Source organism: Calliopsis andreniformis, unplaced genomic scaffold (assembly GCF_051401765.1).
Source record: "Calliopsis andreniformis isolate RMS-2024a unplaced genomic scaffold, iyCalAndr_principal scaffold0002, whole genome shotgun sequence".
Classification (NCBI taxonomy): Eukaryota; Metazoa; Arthropoda; class Insecta; order Hymenoptera; family Andrenidae; genus Calliopsis; species Calliopsis andreniformis.
Genome location: NW_027480423.1, coordinates 17,863,992 through 17,880,274, shown reverse-complemented (window position 1 = coordinate 17,880,274; position 16,283 = coordinate 17,863,992).

Below are 16,283 nucleotides of genomic sequence, written 5' to 3'. Positions count from 1 at the left end.
ATAAAATACAATATAAATACAACAGCTTTTCAATCGCATAAAACTAATAATTGCAACCAGTGTGAAAGTTATGGACATTTCTACATTCCGGCCAACCTAGGCTTCACCCTAGGGCGTTGCTCCACCAGATCGAATAGTTAGGGCCTTAGATGTCAACGCCAGAAGCATAAAATGCAATAAAAATACAACAGTTTTTCCATCATACAACAGGAATAATTGCAACCATTTTGAAAGGGATGGTCATTTCTACGTACCGGGCAACGTAGGCTTCGCTCTAGGGCGTTGCTCCACCAGATCGAATAGTTAGGGCCTTAGAAGTCAACGCCCGAATCATAAAATACAAAATAAATAGAACAGTTTTTCCATCGTGTAAAACGAATAATTGCTACCAGTGTGAAAGTTATGGTCATTTCTACTTTCCGGGCAACCTACGCTTCGCCCTAGGGCGTTGTTCCACCAGATGGAATAGTTAGGACCTAAGAAGTGAACGCCAGAAGCATAAAATACAATATAAATATTACAGTCTTTCCATCGTATAAAACGAAAGATAGCAACCAGTGTGAAAGTTATGGTCATTTCTACGTTCCGGGCAACCCAGGTTTCACTCCAGGGCGTTGCTCCAGCAGATCGAATAGTTAGGGCCTCAGAAGTCAACGCCCGAAGCATAAAATACAAAATAAATAGAACGGTTTTTCCATCTTATAAAACGAATAATTGCTACCGATGTGAAAGTTATGGTCATTTGTACATTCCGGGCAACCTAGGCTTCACCCTAGGGCGTTGTTCCACCAGATGGAATAGTTAGGGCCTCAGAAGTCAACACCCGAAGCATACAATACAAAATAAATAGAACAGTTTTTCCATCGTATAAAACGAATAATTGCTACCGGTGTGAAAGTTATGGTCATTTCTACGTTCCGTGCAACCTAGGCTTCACCCTAGGGCGCTGCTCCACCAGATCGAATAGCTAGAGGCCTAGAAGTCAGCGCCAGAAGCATAAAATACAATATAAATACAACACTTTTTCCATCGTATAAAACGAATAATTGAAACCAGTATGAAAGTTATGGTCATTTCTACATTCCGGGCAACCTAGGCTTCACCCTAGGGCGTTGTTCCACCAGATGGAATAGTTAGGGCCTAAGAAGTCGACGCCAGAAGCATAAAATACGATATAAATACAACAGATTTTCCATCGTATAAAGCGAATAATTGCAACCAGTGTGAAAGTTATGGTCATTTCTACATTTCCAGCAACATAGGCTTCACTCTAGGGCGTTGCTCCACCTGATCGAATAGTTAGGGCCTTAGAAGTCAACGCCAGAAGCATAAAATACAATATAAATACAACAGTTTTTCCACCATATTAAACGAATAATTGCAACCAGTGTGAAAGTACTGGTCATTTCAACGTTCCGGGTAACCTAGGTTTCACTCTAGTGCGTTGCTCCACCAGATCGAATAGCTAGGGCCTTAGAAGTCAACGCCCGAAGCATAAAATACAATATAAATACAACAGCTTTTCAATCGCATAAAACTAATAATTGCAACCAGTGTGAAAGTTATGGACATTTCTACATTCCGGCCAACCTAGGCTTCACCCTAGGGCGTTGCTCCACCAGATCGAATAGTTAGGGCCTTAGATGTCAACGCCAGAAGCATAAAATGCAATAAAAATACAACAGTTTTTCCATCATACAACAGGAATAATTGCAACCATTTTGAAAGGGATGGTCATTTCTACGTACCGGGCAACGTAGGCTTCGCTCTAGGGCGTTGCTCCACCAGATCGAATAGTTAGGGCCTTAGAAGTCAACGCCCGAATCATAAAATACAAAATAAATAGAACAGTTTTTCCATCGTGTAAAACGAATAATTGCTACCAGTGTGAAAGTTATGGTCATTTCTACTTTCCGGGCAACCTACGCTTCGCCCTAGGGCGTTGTTCCACCAGATGGAATAGTTAGGACCTAAGAAGTGAACGCCAGAAGCATAAAATACAATATAAATATAACAGTCTTTCCATCGTATAAAACGAAAGATAGCAACCAGTGTGAAAGTTATGGTCATTTCTACGTTCCGGGCAACCCAGGTTTCACTCCAGGGCGTTGCTCCAGCAGATCGAATAGTTAGGGCCTCAGAAGTCAACGCCCGAAGCATAAAATACAAAATAAATAGAACGGTTTTTCCATCTTATAAAACGAATAATTGCTACCGATGTGAAAGTTATGGTCATTTGTACATTCCGGGCAACCTAGGCTTCACCCTAGGGCGTTGTTCCACCAGATGGAATAGTTAGGGCCTCAGAAGTCAACACCCGAAGCATACAATACAAAATAAATAGAACAGTTTTTCCATCGTATAAAACGAATAATTGCTACCGGTGTGAAAGTTATGGTCATTTCTACGTTCCGTGCAACCTAGGCTTCACCCTAGGGCGCTGCTCCACCAGATCGAATAGCTAGAGGCCTAGAAGTCAGCGCCAGAAGCATAAAATACAATATAAATACAACACTTTTTCCATCGTATAAAACGAATAATTGAAACCAGTATGAAAGTTATGGTCATTTCTACATTCCGGGCAACCTAGGCTTCACCCTAGGGCGTTGTTCCACCAGATGGAATAGTTAGGGCCTAAGAAGTCAACGCCAGAAGCATAAAATACGATATAAATACAACAGATTTTCCATCGTATAAAGCGAATAATTGCAACCAGTGTGAAAGTTATGGTCATTTCTACATTTCCAGCAACATAGGCTTCACTCTAGGGCGTTGCTCCACCTGATCGAATAGTTAGGGCCTTAGAAGTCAACGCCAGAAGCATAAAATACAATATAAATACAACAGTTTTTCCACCATATTAAACGAATAATTGCAACCAGTGTGAAAGTACTGGTCATTTCAACGTTCCGGGTAACCTAGGTTTCACTCTAGTGCGTTGCTCCACCAGATCGAATAGCTAGGGCCTTAGAAGTCAACGCCCGAAGCATAAAATACAATATAAATACAACAGCTTTTCAATCGCATAAAACTAATAATTGCAACCAGTGTGAAAGTTATGGACATTTCTACATTCCGGCCAACCTAGGCTTCACCCTAGGGCGTTGCTCCACCAGATCGAATAGTTAGGGCCTTAGATGTCAACGCCAGAAGCATAAAATGCAATAAAAATACAACAGTTTTTCCATCATACAACAGGAATAATTGCAACCATTTTGAAAGGGATGGTCATTTCTACGTACCGGGCAACGTAGGCTTCGCTCTAGGGCGTTGCTCCACCAGATCGAATAGTTAGGGCCTTAGAAGTCAACGCCCGAATCATAAAATGCAAAATAAATAGAACAGTTTTTCCATCGTGTAAAACGAATAATTGCTACCAGTGTGAAAGTTATGGTCATTTCTACTTTCCGGGCAACCTACGCTTCGCCCTAGGGCGTTGTTCCACCGGATGGAATAGTTAGGACCTAAGAAGTGAACGCCAGAAGCATAAAATACAATATAAATATAACAGTCTTTCCATCGTATAAAACGAAAGATAGCAACCAGTGTGAAAGTTATGGTCATTTCTACGTTCCGGGCAACCCAGGTTTCACTCCAGGGCGTTGCTCCAGCAGATCGAATAGTTAGGGCCTCAGAAGTCAACGCCCGAAGCATAAAATACAAAATAAATGAAACAGTTTTTCCATCGTATAAAACGAATAATTGCTACCAGTGTGAAAGTTATGGTCATTTCTACGTTCCGAGCAACCTGGGCTTTACCCTAGGGCGTTGTTCCACAAGATGGAATAGCTAGGCACTTAGAATTCAACGCCATAAGAATAAAATGCAATATAAGTACAACAGTTTTTCCATCGTATAAAATGTATAATTGCAACCAGTGTGAAAGTTATGGTCATTTCTACATTCCGAGGAACCTAGGCTTCACTCTAGGGCGTTGCTCCACCTGATCGAATAGTTAGGGCCTTAGAAGTCAACGCCAGAAGCATAAAATACAATATAAATACAACACTTTTTCCATCGTATAAAACGAATAATTGAAACCAGTATGAAGGTTATGGTCATTTCTACATTCCGGGCAACCTAGGCTTCACCCTAGGGCGTTGTTCCACCAGATGGAATAGTTAGGGCCTAAGAAGTCAACGCCAGAAGCATAAAATACGATATAAATACAACAGATTTTCCATCGTATAAAGCGAATAATTGCAACCAGTGTGAAAGTTATGGTCATTTCTACATTTCGAGCAACATAGGCTTCACTCTAGGGCGTTGCTCCACCTGATCGAATAGTTAGGGCCTTAGAAGTCAACGCCAGAAGCATAAAATACAATATAAATACAACAGTTTTTCCACCATATTAAACGAATAATTGCAACCAGTGTGAAAGTACTGGTCATTTCTACGTTCCGGGTAACCTAGGTTTCACTCTAGGGCGTTGCTCCACCAGATCGAATAGCTAGGGCCTTAGAAGTCAACGCCCGAAGCATAAAATACAATATAAATACAACAGCTTTTCAATCGCATAAAACTAATAATTGCAACCAGTGTGAAAGTTATGGACATTTCTACATTCCGGCCAACCTAGGCTTCACCCTAGGGCGTTGCTCCACCAGATCGAATAGTTAGGGCCTTAGATGTCAACGCCAGAAGCATAAAATGCAATAAAAATACAACAGTTTTTCCATCATACAACAGGAATAATTGCAACCATTTTGAAAGGGATGGTCATTTCTACGTACCGGGCAACGTAGGCTTCGCTCTAGGGCGTTGCTCCACCAGATCGAATAGTTAGGGCCTTAGAAGTCAACGCCCGAATCATAAAATACAAAATAAATAGAACAGTTTTTCCATCGTGTAAAACGAATAATTGCTACCAGTGTGAAAGTTATGGTCATTTATACTTTCCGGGCAACCTACGCTTCGCCCTAGGGCGTTGTTCCACCAGATGGAATAGTTAGGACCTAAGAAGTGAACGCCAGAAGCATAAAATACAATATAAATATAACAGTCTTTCCATCGTATAAAACGAAAGATAGCAACCAGTGTGAAAGTTATGGTCATTTCTACGTTCCGGGCAACCCAGGTTTCACTCCAGGGCGTTGCTCCAGCAGATCGAATAGTTAGGGCCTCAGAAGTCAACGCCCGAAGCATAAAATACAAAATAAATAAAACAGTTTTTCCATCGTATAAAACGAATAATTGCTACCAGTGTGAAAGTTATGGTCATTTCTACGTTCCGCGCAACCTGGGCTTTACCCTAGGGCGTTGTTCCACAAGATGGAATAGCTAGGGACTTAGAATTCAACGTCATAAGAATAAAATACAATATAAGTACAACAGTTTTTCCATCGTATAAAATGTATAATTGCAACCAGTGTGAAAGTTATGGTCATTTCTACATTCCGAGGAACCTAGGCTTCACTCTAGGGCGTTGCTCCACCTGATCGAATAGTTAGGGCCTTAGAAGTCAACGCCAGAAGCATAAAATACAATAATGATGCAACAGTTTTTCCATCGTATAACAGGAATAACTGCAAACAGTGTAAGTACTGGTCATTTCTACGTTCCGGGCAATCTAGGTTTCACTCCAGGGCGTTGCTCCACCAGATCGAATAGTTAGGTCATAAGAAGTCAACGCCAGAAGCATAAAATACGATATAAATACAACAGCCTTTCCATCGTATAAAACGAATAATTGAAACCAGTATGAAAGTTATGGTCATTTCTACATTCCGGGCAACCTAGGCTTCACCCTAGGGCGTTGTTCCACCAGATGGAATAGTTAGGGCCTAAGAAGTCAACGCCAGAAGCATAAAATACGATATAAATGCAACAGATTTTCCATCGTATAAAGCGAATAATTGCAACCAGTGTGAAAGTTATGGTCATTTCTACATTTCCAGCAACATAGGCTTCACTCTAGGGCGTTGCTCCACCTGATCGAATAGTTAGGGCCTTAGAAGTCAACGCCAGAAGCATAAAATACAATATAAATACAACAGTTTTTCCACCATATTAAACGAATAATTGCAACCAGTGTGAAAGTACTGGTCATTTCTACGTTCCGGGTAACCTAGGTTTCACTCTAGGGCGTTGCTCCACCAGATCGAATAGCTAGGGCCTTAGAAGTCAACGCCCGAAGCATAAAATACAATATAAATACAACAGCTTTTCAATCGCATAAAACTAATAATTGCAACCAGTGTGAAAGTTATGGACATTTCTACATTCCGGCCAACCTAGGCTTCACCCTAGGGCGTTGCTCCACCAGATCGAATAGTTAGGGCCTTAGATGTCAACGCCAGAAGCATAAAATGCAATAAAAATACAACAGTTTTTCCATCATACAACAGGAATAATTGCAACCATTTTGAAAGGGATGGTCATTTCTACGTACCGGGCAACGTAGGCTTCGCTCTAGGGCGTTGCTCCACCAGATCGAATAGTTAGGGCCTTAGAAGTCAACGCCCGAATCATAAAATACAAAATAAATAGAACAGTTTTTCCATCGTGTAAAACGAATAATTGCTACCAGTGTGAAAGTTATGGTCATTTCTACTTTCCGGGCAACCTACGCTTCGCCCTAGGGCGTTGTTCCACCGGATGGAATAGTTAGGACCTAAGAAGTGAACGCCAGAAGCATAAAATACAATATAAATATAACAGTCTTTCCATCGTATAAAACGAAAGATAGCAACCAGTGTGAAAGTTATGGTCATTTCTACGTTCCGGGCAACCCAGGTTTCACTCCAGGGCGTTGCTCCAGCAGATCGAATAGTTAGGGCCTCAGAAGTCAACGCCCGAAGCATAAAATACAAAATAAATAAAACAGTTTTTCCATCGTATAAAACGAATAATTGCTATCAGTGTGAAAGTTATGGTCATTTCTACGTTCCGAGCAACCTGGGCTTTACCCTAGGGCGTTGTTCCACAAGATGGAATAGCTAGGGACTTAGAATTCAACGCCATAAGAGTAAAATACAACATAAGTACAACAGTTTTTCCATCGTATAAAATGTATAATTGCAACCAGTGTGAAAGTTATGGTCATTTCTACATTCCGAGGAACCTAGGCTTCACTCTAGGGCGTTGCTCCACCTGATCGAATAGTTAGGGCCTTAGAAGTCAACGCCAGAAGCATAAAATACAATATAAATACAACAGTTTTTCCACCATATTAAACGAATAATTGCAACCAGTGTGAAAGTACTGGTCATTTCTACGTTCCGGGTAACCTAGGTTTCACTCTAGGGCGTTGCTCCACCAGATCGAATAGCTAGGGCCTTAGAAGTCAACGCCCGAAGCATAAAATACAATATAAATACAACAGCTTTTCAATCGTATAAAACGAATAATTGCAACCAGTGTGAAAGTTATGGACATTTCTACATTCCGGACAACCTAGGCTTCACCCTAGGGCGTTGCTCCACTAGATCGAACAGTTAGGGCCTTAGATGTCAACGCCAGAAGCATAAAATGCAATAAAAATACAACAGTTTTTCCATCATACAACAGGAATAATTGCAACCATTTTGAAAGGGATGGTCATTTCTACGTACCGGGCAACGTAGGCTTCGCTCTAGGGCGTTGCTCCACCAGATCCAATAGTTAGGGCCTTAGAAGTCAACGCCCGAATCATAAAATACAAAATAAATAGAACAGTTTTTCCATCGTGTAAAACGAATAATTGCTACCAGTGTGAAAGTTATGGTCATTTATACTTTCCGGGCAACCAACGCTTCGCCCTAGGGCGTTGTTCCACCAGATGGAATAGTTAGGACCTAAGAAGTGAACGCCAGAAGCATAAAATACAATATAAATATAACAGACTTTCCATCGTATAAAACGAAAGATAGCAACCAGTGTGAAAGTTATAGTCATTTCTACGTTCCGGGCAACCCAGGTTTCACTCCAGGGCGTTGCTCCAGCAGATCGAATAGTTAGGGCCTCAGAAGTCAACGCCCGAAGCATAAAATACAAAATAAATAAAACAGTTTTTCCATCGTATAAAACGAATAATTGCTACCAGTGTGAAAGTTATGGTCATTTCTACGTTCCGCGCAACCTGGGCTTTACCCTAGGGCGTTGTTCCACAAGATGGAATAGCTAGGGACTTAGAATTCAACGCCATAAGAATAAAATACAATATAAGTACAACAGTTTTTCCATCGTATAAAATGTATAATTGCAACCAGTGTGAAAGTTATGGTCATTTCTACATTCCGAGGAACCTAGGCTTCACTCTAGGGCGTTGCTCCACCGCATCTAATAGCTACGGCCTTAGAAGTCAACGCCAGAGGCATAAAATACAATATAAATACAACAGCTTTTACATCGTACAAAATGAATAATACCAAACAGTGTGAAAGTAATTGTCATTTCTACGTTCCGGGCAACCTAGGCATCACTCTAGGTCGTTGCTCCACCAGATCAAATAGCTAGCGACTTTGAATTAAACGCCAGAAGCATAGAATACAATAAAAATACAACAGTTTTTCAATCGTATAACAGTAATAATTGCAACCAGTGTGAATGTAATGGTCATTTCTACGTTCCGGGCAACCTAGGTTTCACTCTAGGGCGTTGCTCCACCAGGTGGAATAGTTAGGGCCTCAGAAGTCAACACCCGAAGCATACAATACAAAATAAATAGAACAGTTTTTCCATCGTATAAAACGAATAATTGCTACCGGTGTGAAAGTTATGGTCATTTCTACGTTCCGTGCAACCTAGGCTCCACCCTAGGGCGCTGCTCCACCAGATCGAATAGCTAGAGGCCTAGAAGTCAGCGCCAGAAGCATAAAATACAATATAAATACAACACTTTTTCCATCGTATAAAACGAATAATTGAAACCAGTATGAAAGTTATGGTCATTTCTACATTCCGGATAACCTAGGCTTCACCCTAGGGCGTTGTTCCACCAGATGGAATAGTTAGGGCCTAAGAAGTCAACGCCAGAAGCATAAAATACGATATAAATACAACAGATTTTCCATCGTATAAAGCGAATAATTGCAACCAGTGTGAAAGTTATGGTCATTTCTACACTTCCAGCAACATAGGCTTCACTCTAGGGCGTTGCTCCACCTGATCGAATAGTTAGGGCCTTAGAAGTCAACGCCAGAAGCATAAAATACAATATAAATACAACAGTTTTTCCACCATATTAAACGAATAATTGCAACCAGTGTGAAAGTACTGGTCATTTCTACGTTCCGGGTAACCTAGGTTTCACTCTAGGGCGTTGCTCCACCAGATCGAATAGCTAGGGCCTTAGAAGTCAACGCCCGAAGCATAAAATACAATATAAATACAACAGCTTTTCAATCGCATAAAACTAATAATTGCAACCAGTGTGAAAGTTATGGACATTTCTACATTCCGGCCAACCTAGGCTTCACCCTAGGGCGTTGCTCCACCAGATCGAATAGTTAGGGCCTTAGATGTCAACGCCAGAAGCATAAAATGCAATAAAAATACAACAGTTTTTCCATCATACAACAGGAATAATTGCAACCATTTTGAAAGGGATGGTCATTTCTACGTACCGGGCAACGTAGGCTTCGCTCTAGGGCGTTGCTCCACCAGATCGAATAGTTAGGGCCTTAGAAGTCAACGCCCGAATCATAAAATACAAAATAAATAGAACAGTTTTTCCATCGTGTAAAACGAATAATTGCTACCAGTGTGAAAGTTATGGTCATTTATACTTTCCGGGCAACCTACGCTTCGCCCTAGGGCGTTGTTCCACCAGATGGAATAGCTAGGGACTTAGAATTCAACGCCATAAGAATAAAATACAATATAAGTACAACAGTTTTTCCATCGTATAAAATGTATAATTGCAACCAGTGTGAAAGTTATGGTCATTTCTACATTCCGAGGAACCTAGGCTTCACTCTAGGGCGTTGCTCCACCTGATCGAATAGTTAGGGCCTTAGAAGTCAACGCCAGAAGCATAAAATACAATAATGATGCAACAGTTTTTCCATCGTATAACAGGAGTAACTGCAAACAGTGTAAGTACTGGTCATTTCTACGTTCCGGGCAATCTAGGTTTCACTCCAGGGCGTTGCTCCACCAGATCGAATAGTTAGGTCATAAGAAGTCAACGCCAGAAGCATAAAATACGATATAAATACAACAGCCTTTCCATCGTATAAAACGAATAATTGCGACCAGTGTGAAAGTAAAGGTCATTTCTACGTTCCGAGCAAGCTAGGCGTCACTCTAGGGCGTTGCTCCACCAGATCGAATAGCTAGGGACTTAGAATTCATCGCTAAAAGCATAAAATACAATTAAAATACAACAGTTTTTCCATGGTATAACAGGAATAATTGCAACCAGTGTGAACGTACTGGTCATTTCTACGTTCCGGATAACCTAGGCTTCACTCTAGGGCGTTGTTCCACCAGATGGAACAGTTAGGGCCTAAGAAGTCAACGGCAGAAGCATAAAATACAATATAAATACAACAGCTTTTCAATCGCATAAAACTAATAATTGCAACCAGTGTGAAAGTTATGGACATTTCTACATTCCGGCCAACCTAGGCTTCACCCTAGGGCGTTGCTCCACCAGATCGAATAGTTAGGGCCTTAGATGTCAACGCCAGAAGCATAAAATGCAATAAAAATACAACAGTTTTTCCATCATACAACAGGAATAATTGCAACCATTTTGAAAGGGATGGTCATTTCTACGTACCGGGCAACGTAGGCTTCGCTCTAGGGCGTTGCTCCACCAGATCGAATAGTTAGGGCCTTAGAAGTCAACGCCCGAATCATAAAATACAAAATAAATAGAACAGTTTTTCCATCGTGTAAAACGAATAATTGCTACCAGTGTGAAAGTTATGGTCATTTCTACTTTCCGGGCAACCTACGCTTCGCCCTAGGGCGTTGTTCCACCGGATGGAATAGTTAGGACCTAAGAAGTGAACGCCAGAAGCATATAATACAATATAAATATAACAGTCTTTCCATCGTATAAAACGAAAGATAGCAACCAGTGTGAAAGTTATGGTCATTTCTACGTTCCGGGCAACCCAGGTTTCACTCCAGGGCGTTGCTCCAGCAGATCGAATAGTTAGGGCCTCAGAAGTCAACGCCCGAAGCATAAAATACAAAATAAATAAAACAGTTTTTCCATCGTATAAAACGAATAATTGCTACCAGTGTGAAAGTTATGGTCATTTCTACGTTCCGAGCAACCTGGGCTTTACCCTAGGGCGTTGTTCCACAAGATGGAATAGCTAGGGACTTAGAATTCAACGCCATAAGAGTAAAATACAACATAAGTACAACAGTTTTTCCATCGTATAAAATGTATAATTGCAACCAGTGTGAAAGTTATGGTCATTTCTACATTCCGAGGAACCTAGGCTTCACTCTAGGGCGTTGCTCCACCTGATCGAATAGTTAGGGCCTTAGAAGTCAACGCCAGAAGCATAAAATACAATATAAATACAACACTTTTTCCATCGTATAAAGCGAATAATTGAAACCAGTATGAAAGTTATGGTCATTTCTACATTCCGGGCAACCTAGGCTTCACCCTAGGGCGTTGTTCCACCAGATGGAATAGTTAGGGCCTAAGAAGTCAACGCCAGAAGCATAAAATACGATATAAATACAACAGATTTTCCATCGTATAAAGCGAATAATTGCAACCAGTGTGAAAGTTATGGTCATTTCTACATTTCGAGCAACATAGGCTTCACTCTAGGGCGTTGCTCCACCTGATCGAATAGTTACGGCCTTAGAAGTCAACGCCAGAAGCATAAAATACAATATAAATACAACAGTTTTTCCACCATATTAAACGAATAATTGCAACCAGTGTGAAAGTACTGGTCATTTCTACGTTCCGGGTAACCTAGGTTTCACTCTAGGGCGTTGCTCCACCAGATCGAATAGCTAGGGCCTTAGAAGTCAACGCCCGAAGCATAAAATACAATATAAATACAACAGCTTTTCAATCGTATAAAACGAATAATTGCAACCAGTGTGAAAGTTATGGACATTTCTACATTCCGGACAACCTAGGCTTCACCCTAGGGCGTTGCTCCACTAGATCGAACAGTTAGGGACTTAGATGTCAACGCCAGAAGCATAAAATGCAATAAAAATACAACAGTTTTTCCATCATACAACAGGAATAATTGCAACCATTTTGAAAGGGATGGTCATTTCTACGTACCGGGCAACGTAGGCTTCGCTCTAGGGCGTTGCTCCACCAGATCGAATAGTTAGGGCCTTAGAAGTCAACGCCCGAATCATAAAATACAAAATAAATAGAACAGTTTTTCCATCGTGTAAAACGAATAATTGCTACCAGTGTGAAAGTTATGGTCATTTATACTTTCCGGGCAACCTACGCTTCGCCCTAGGGCGTTGTTCCACCAGATGGAATAGTTAGGACCTAAGAAGTGAACGCCAGAAGCATAAAATACAATATAAATATAACAGACTTTCCATCGTATAAAACGAAAGATAGCAACCAGTGTGAAAGTTATAGTCATTTCTACGTTCCGGGCAACCCAGGTTTCACTCCAGGGCGTTGCTCCAGCAGATCGAATAGTTAGGGCCTCAGAAGTCAACGCCCGAAGCATAAAATACAAAATAAATAAAACAGTTTTTCCATCGTATAAAACGAATAATTGCTACCAGTGTGAAAGTTATGGTCATTTCTACGTTCCGCGCAACCTGGGCTTTACCCTAGGGCGTTGTTCCACAAGATGGAATAGCTAGGGACTTAGAATTCAACGCCATAAGAATAAAATACAATATAAGTACAACAGTTTTTCCATCGTATAAAATGTACAATTGCAACCAGTGTGAAAGTTATGGTCATTTCTACATTCCGAGGAACCTAGGCTTCACTCTAGGGCGTTGCTCCACCGCATCTAATAGCTACGGCCTTAGAAGTCAACGCCAGAGGCATAAAATACAATATAAATACAACAGCTTTTACATCGTACAAAATGAATAATACCAAACAGTGTGAAAGTAATTGTCATTTCTACGTTCCGGGCAACCTAGGCATCACCCTAGGTCGTTGCTCCACCAGATCAAATAGCTAGCGACTTTGAATTAAACGCCAGAAGCATAGAATACAATAAAAATACAACAGTTTTTCAATCGTATAACAGTAATAATTGCAACCAGTGTGAATGTAATGGTCATTTCTACGTTCCGGGCAACCTAGGTTTCACTCTAGGGCGTTGCTCCACCAGGTGGAATAGTTAGGGCCTCAGAAGTCAACACCCGAAGCATACAATACAAAATAAATAGAACAGTTTTTCCATCGTATAAAACGAATAATTGCTACCGGTGTGAAAGTTATGGTCATTTCTACGCTCCGTGCAACCTAGGCTCCACCCTAGGGCGCTGCTCCACCAGATCGAATAGCTAGAGGCCTAGAAGTCAGCGCCAGAAGCATAAAATACAATATAAATACAACACTTTTTCCATCGTATAAAACGAATAATTGAAACCAGTATGAAAGTTATGGTCATTTCTACATTCCGGGCAACCTAGGCTTCACCCTAGGGCGTTGTTCCACCAGATGGAATAGTTAGGGCCTAAGAAGTCAACGCCAGAAGCATAAAATACGATATAAATACAACAGATTTTCCATCGTATAAAGCGAATAATTGCAACCAGTGTGAAAGTTATGGTCATTTCTACATTTCCAGCAACATAGGCTTCACTCTAGGGCGTTGCTCCACCTGATCGAATAGTTAGGGCCTTAGAAGTCAACGCCAGAAGCATAAAATACAATATAAATACAACAGTTTTTCCACCATATTAAACGAATAATTGCAACCAGTGTGAAAGTACTGGTCATTTCTACGTTCCGGGTAACCTAGGTTTCACTCTAGGGCGTTGCTCCACCAGATCGAATAGCTAGGGCCTTAGAAGTCAACGCCCGAAGCATAAAATACAATATAAATACAACAGCTTTTCAATCGCATAAAACTAATAATTGCAACCAGTGTGAAAGTTATGGACATTTCTACATTCCGGCCAACCTAGGCTTCACCCTAGGGCGTTGCTCCACCAGATCGAATAGTTAGGGCCTTAGATGTCAACGCCAGAAGCATAAAATGCAATAAAAATACAACAGTTTTTCCATCATACAACAGGAATAATTGCAACCATTTTGAAAGGGATGGTCATTTCTACGTACCGGGCAACGTAGGCTTCGCTCTAGGGCGTTGCTCCACCAGATCGAATAGTTAGGGCCTTAGAAGTAAACGCCCGAATCATAAAATACAAAATAAATAGAACAGTTTTTCCATCGTGTAAAACGAATAATTGCTACCAGTGTGAAAGTTACGGTCATTTCTACTTTCCGGGCAACCTACGCTTCGCCCTAGGGCGTTGTTCCACCAGATGGAATAGTTAGGACCTAAGAAGTGAACGCCAGAAGCATAAAATACAATATAAATATAACAGTCTTTCCATCGTATAAAACGAAAGATAGCAACCAGTGTGAAAGTTATGGTCATTTCTACGTTCCGGGTAACCTAGGTTTCACTCTAGGGCGTTGCTCCACCAGATCGAATAGCTAGGGCCTTAGAAGTCAACGCCCGAAGCATAAAATACAATATAAATACAACAGCTTTTCAATCGCATAAAACTAATAATTGCAACCAGTGTGAAAGTTATGGACATTTCTACATTCCGGCCAACCTAGGCTTCACCCTAGGGCGTTGCTCCACCAGATCGAATAGTTAGGGCCTCAGAAGTCAACGCCCGAAGCATAAAATACAAAATAAATAGAACGGTTTTTCCATCTTATAAAACGAATAATTGCTACCGATGTGAAAGTTATGGTCATTTGTACATTCCGGGCAACCTAGGCTTCACCCTAGGGCGTTGTTCCACCAGATGGAATAGTTAGGGCCTCAGAAGTCAACACCCGAAGCATACAATACAAAATAAATAGAACAGTTTTTCCATCGTATAAAACGAATAATTGCTACCGGTGTGAAAGTTATGGTCATTTCTACGTTCCGTGCAACCTAGGCTTCACCCTAGGGCGCTGCTCCACCAGATCGAATAGCTAGAGGCCTAGAAGTCAGCGCCAGAAGCATAAAATACAATATAAGTACAACACTTTTTCCATCGTATAAAACGAATAATTGAAACCAGTATGAAAGTTATGGTCATTTCTACATTCCGGGCAACCTAGGCTTCACCCTAGGGCGTTGTTCCACCAGATGGAATAGTTAGGGCCTAAGAAGTCAACGCCAGAAGCATAAAATACGATATAAATACAACAGATTTTCCATCGTATAAAGCGAATAATTGCAACCAGTGTGAAAGTTATGGTCATTTCTACGTTCCGCGCAACCTGGGCTTTACCCTAGGGCGTTGTTCCACAAGATGGAATAGCTAGGGACTTAGAATTCAACGCCATAAGAATAAAATACAATATAAGTACAACAGTTTTTCCATCGTATAAAATGTATAATTGCAACCAGTGTGAAAGTTATGGTCATTTCTACATTCCGAGGAACCTAGGCTTCACTCTAGGGCGTTGCTCCACCTGATCGAATAGTTAGGGCCTTAGAAGTCAACGCCAGAAGCATAAAATACAATAATGATGCAACAGTTTTTCCATCGTATAACAGGAATAACTGCAAACAGTGTAAGTACTGGTCATTTCTACGTTCCGGGCAATCTAGGTTTCACTCCAGGGCGTTGCTCCACCAGATCGAATAGTTAGGTCATAAGAAGTCAACGCCAGAAGCATAAAATACGATATAAATACAACAGCCTTTCCATCGTATAAAACGAATAATTGCGACCAGTGTGAAAGTAAAGGTCATTTCTACGTTCCGAGCAAGCTAGGCGTCACTCTAGGGCGTTGCTCCACCAGATCGAATAGCTAGGGACTTAGAATTCATCGCTAAAAGCATAAAATACAATTAAAATACAACAGTTTTTCCATCGTATAACAGGAATAATTGCAACCAGTGTGAATGTACTGGTCATTTCTACGTTCCGGATAACCTAGGCTTCACTCTAGGGCGTTGTTCCACCAGATGGAACAGTTAGGGCCTAAGAAGTCAACGCCAGAAGCATAAAATACAATATAAATATAACAGTTTTTCCATCGTATAAAACGAATGATAGCAACCTTTGTGAAAGTTATGGTCATTTCTACGTTCCGGGCATCCTAGGCGTCACTCTAGGGCGTTGCTCCACCGCATCTAATAGCTACGGCCTTAGAAGTCAACGCCAGAGGCATAAAATACAATATAAATACA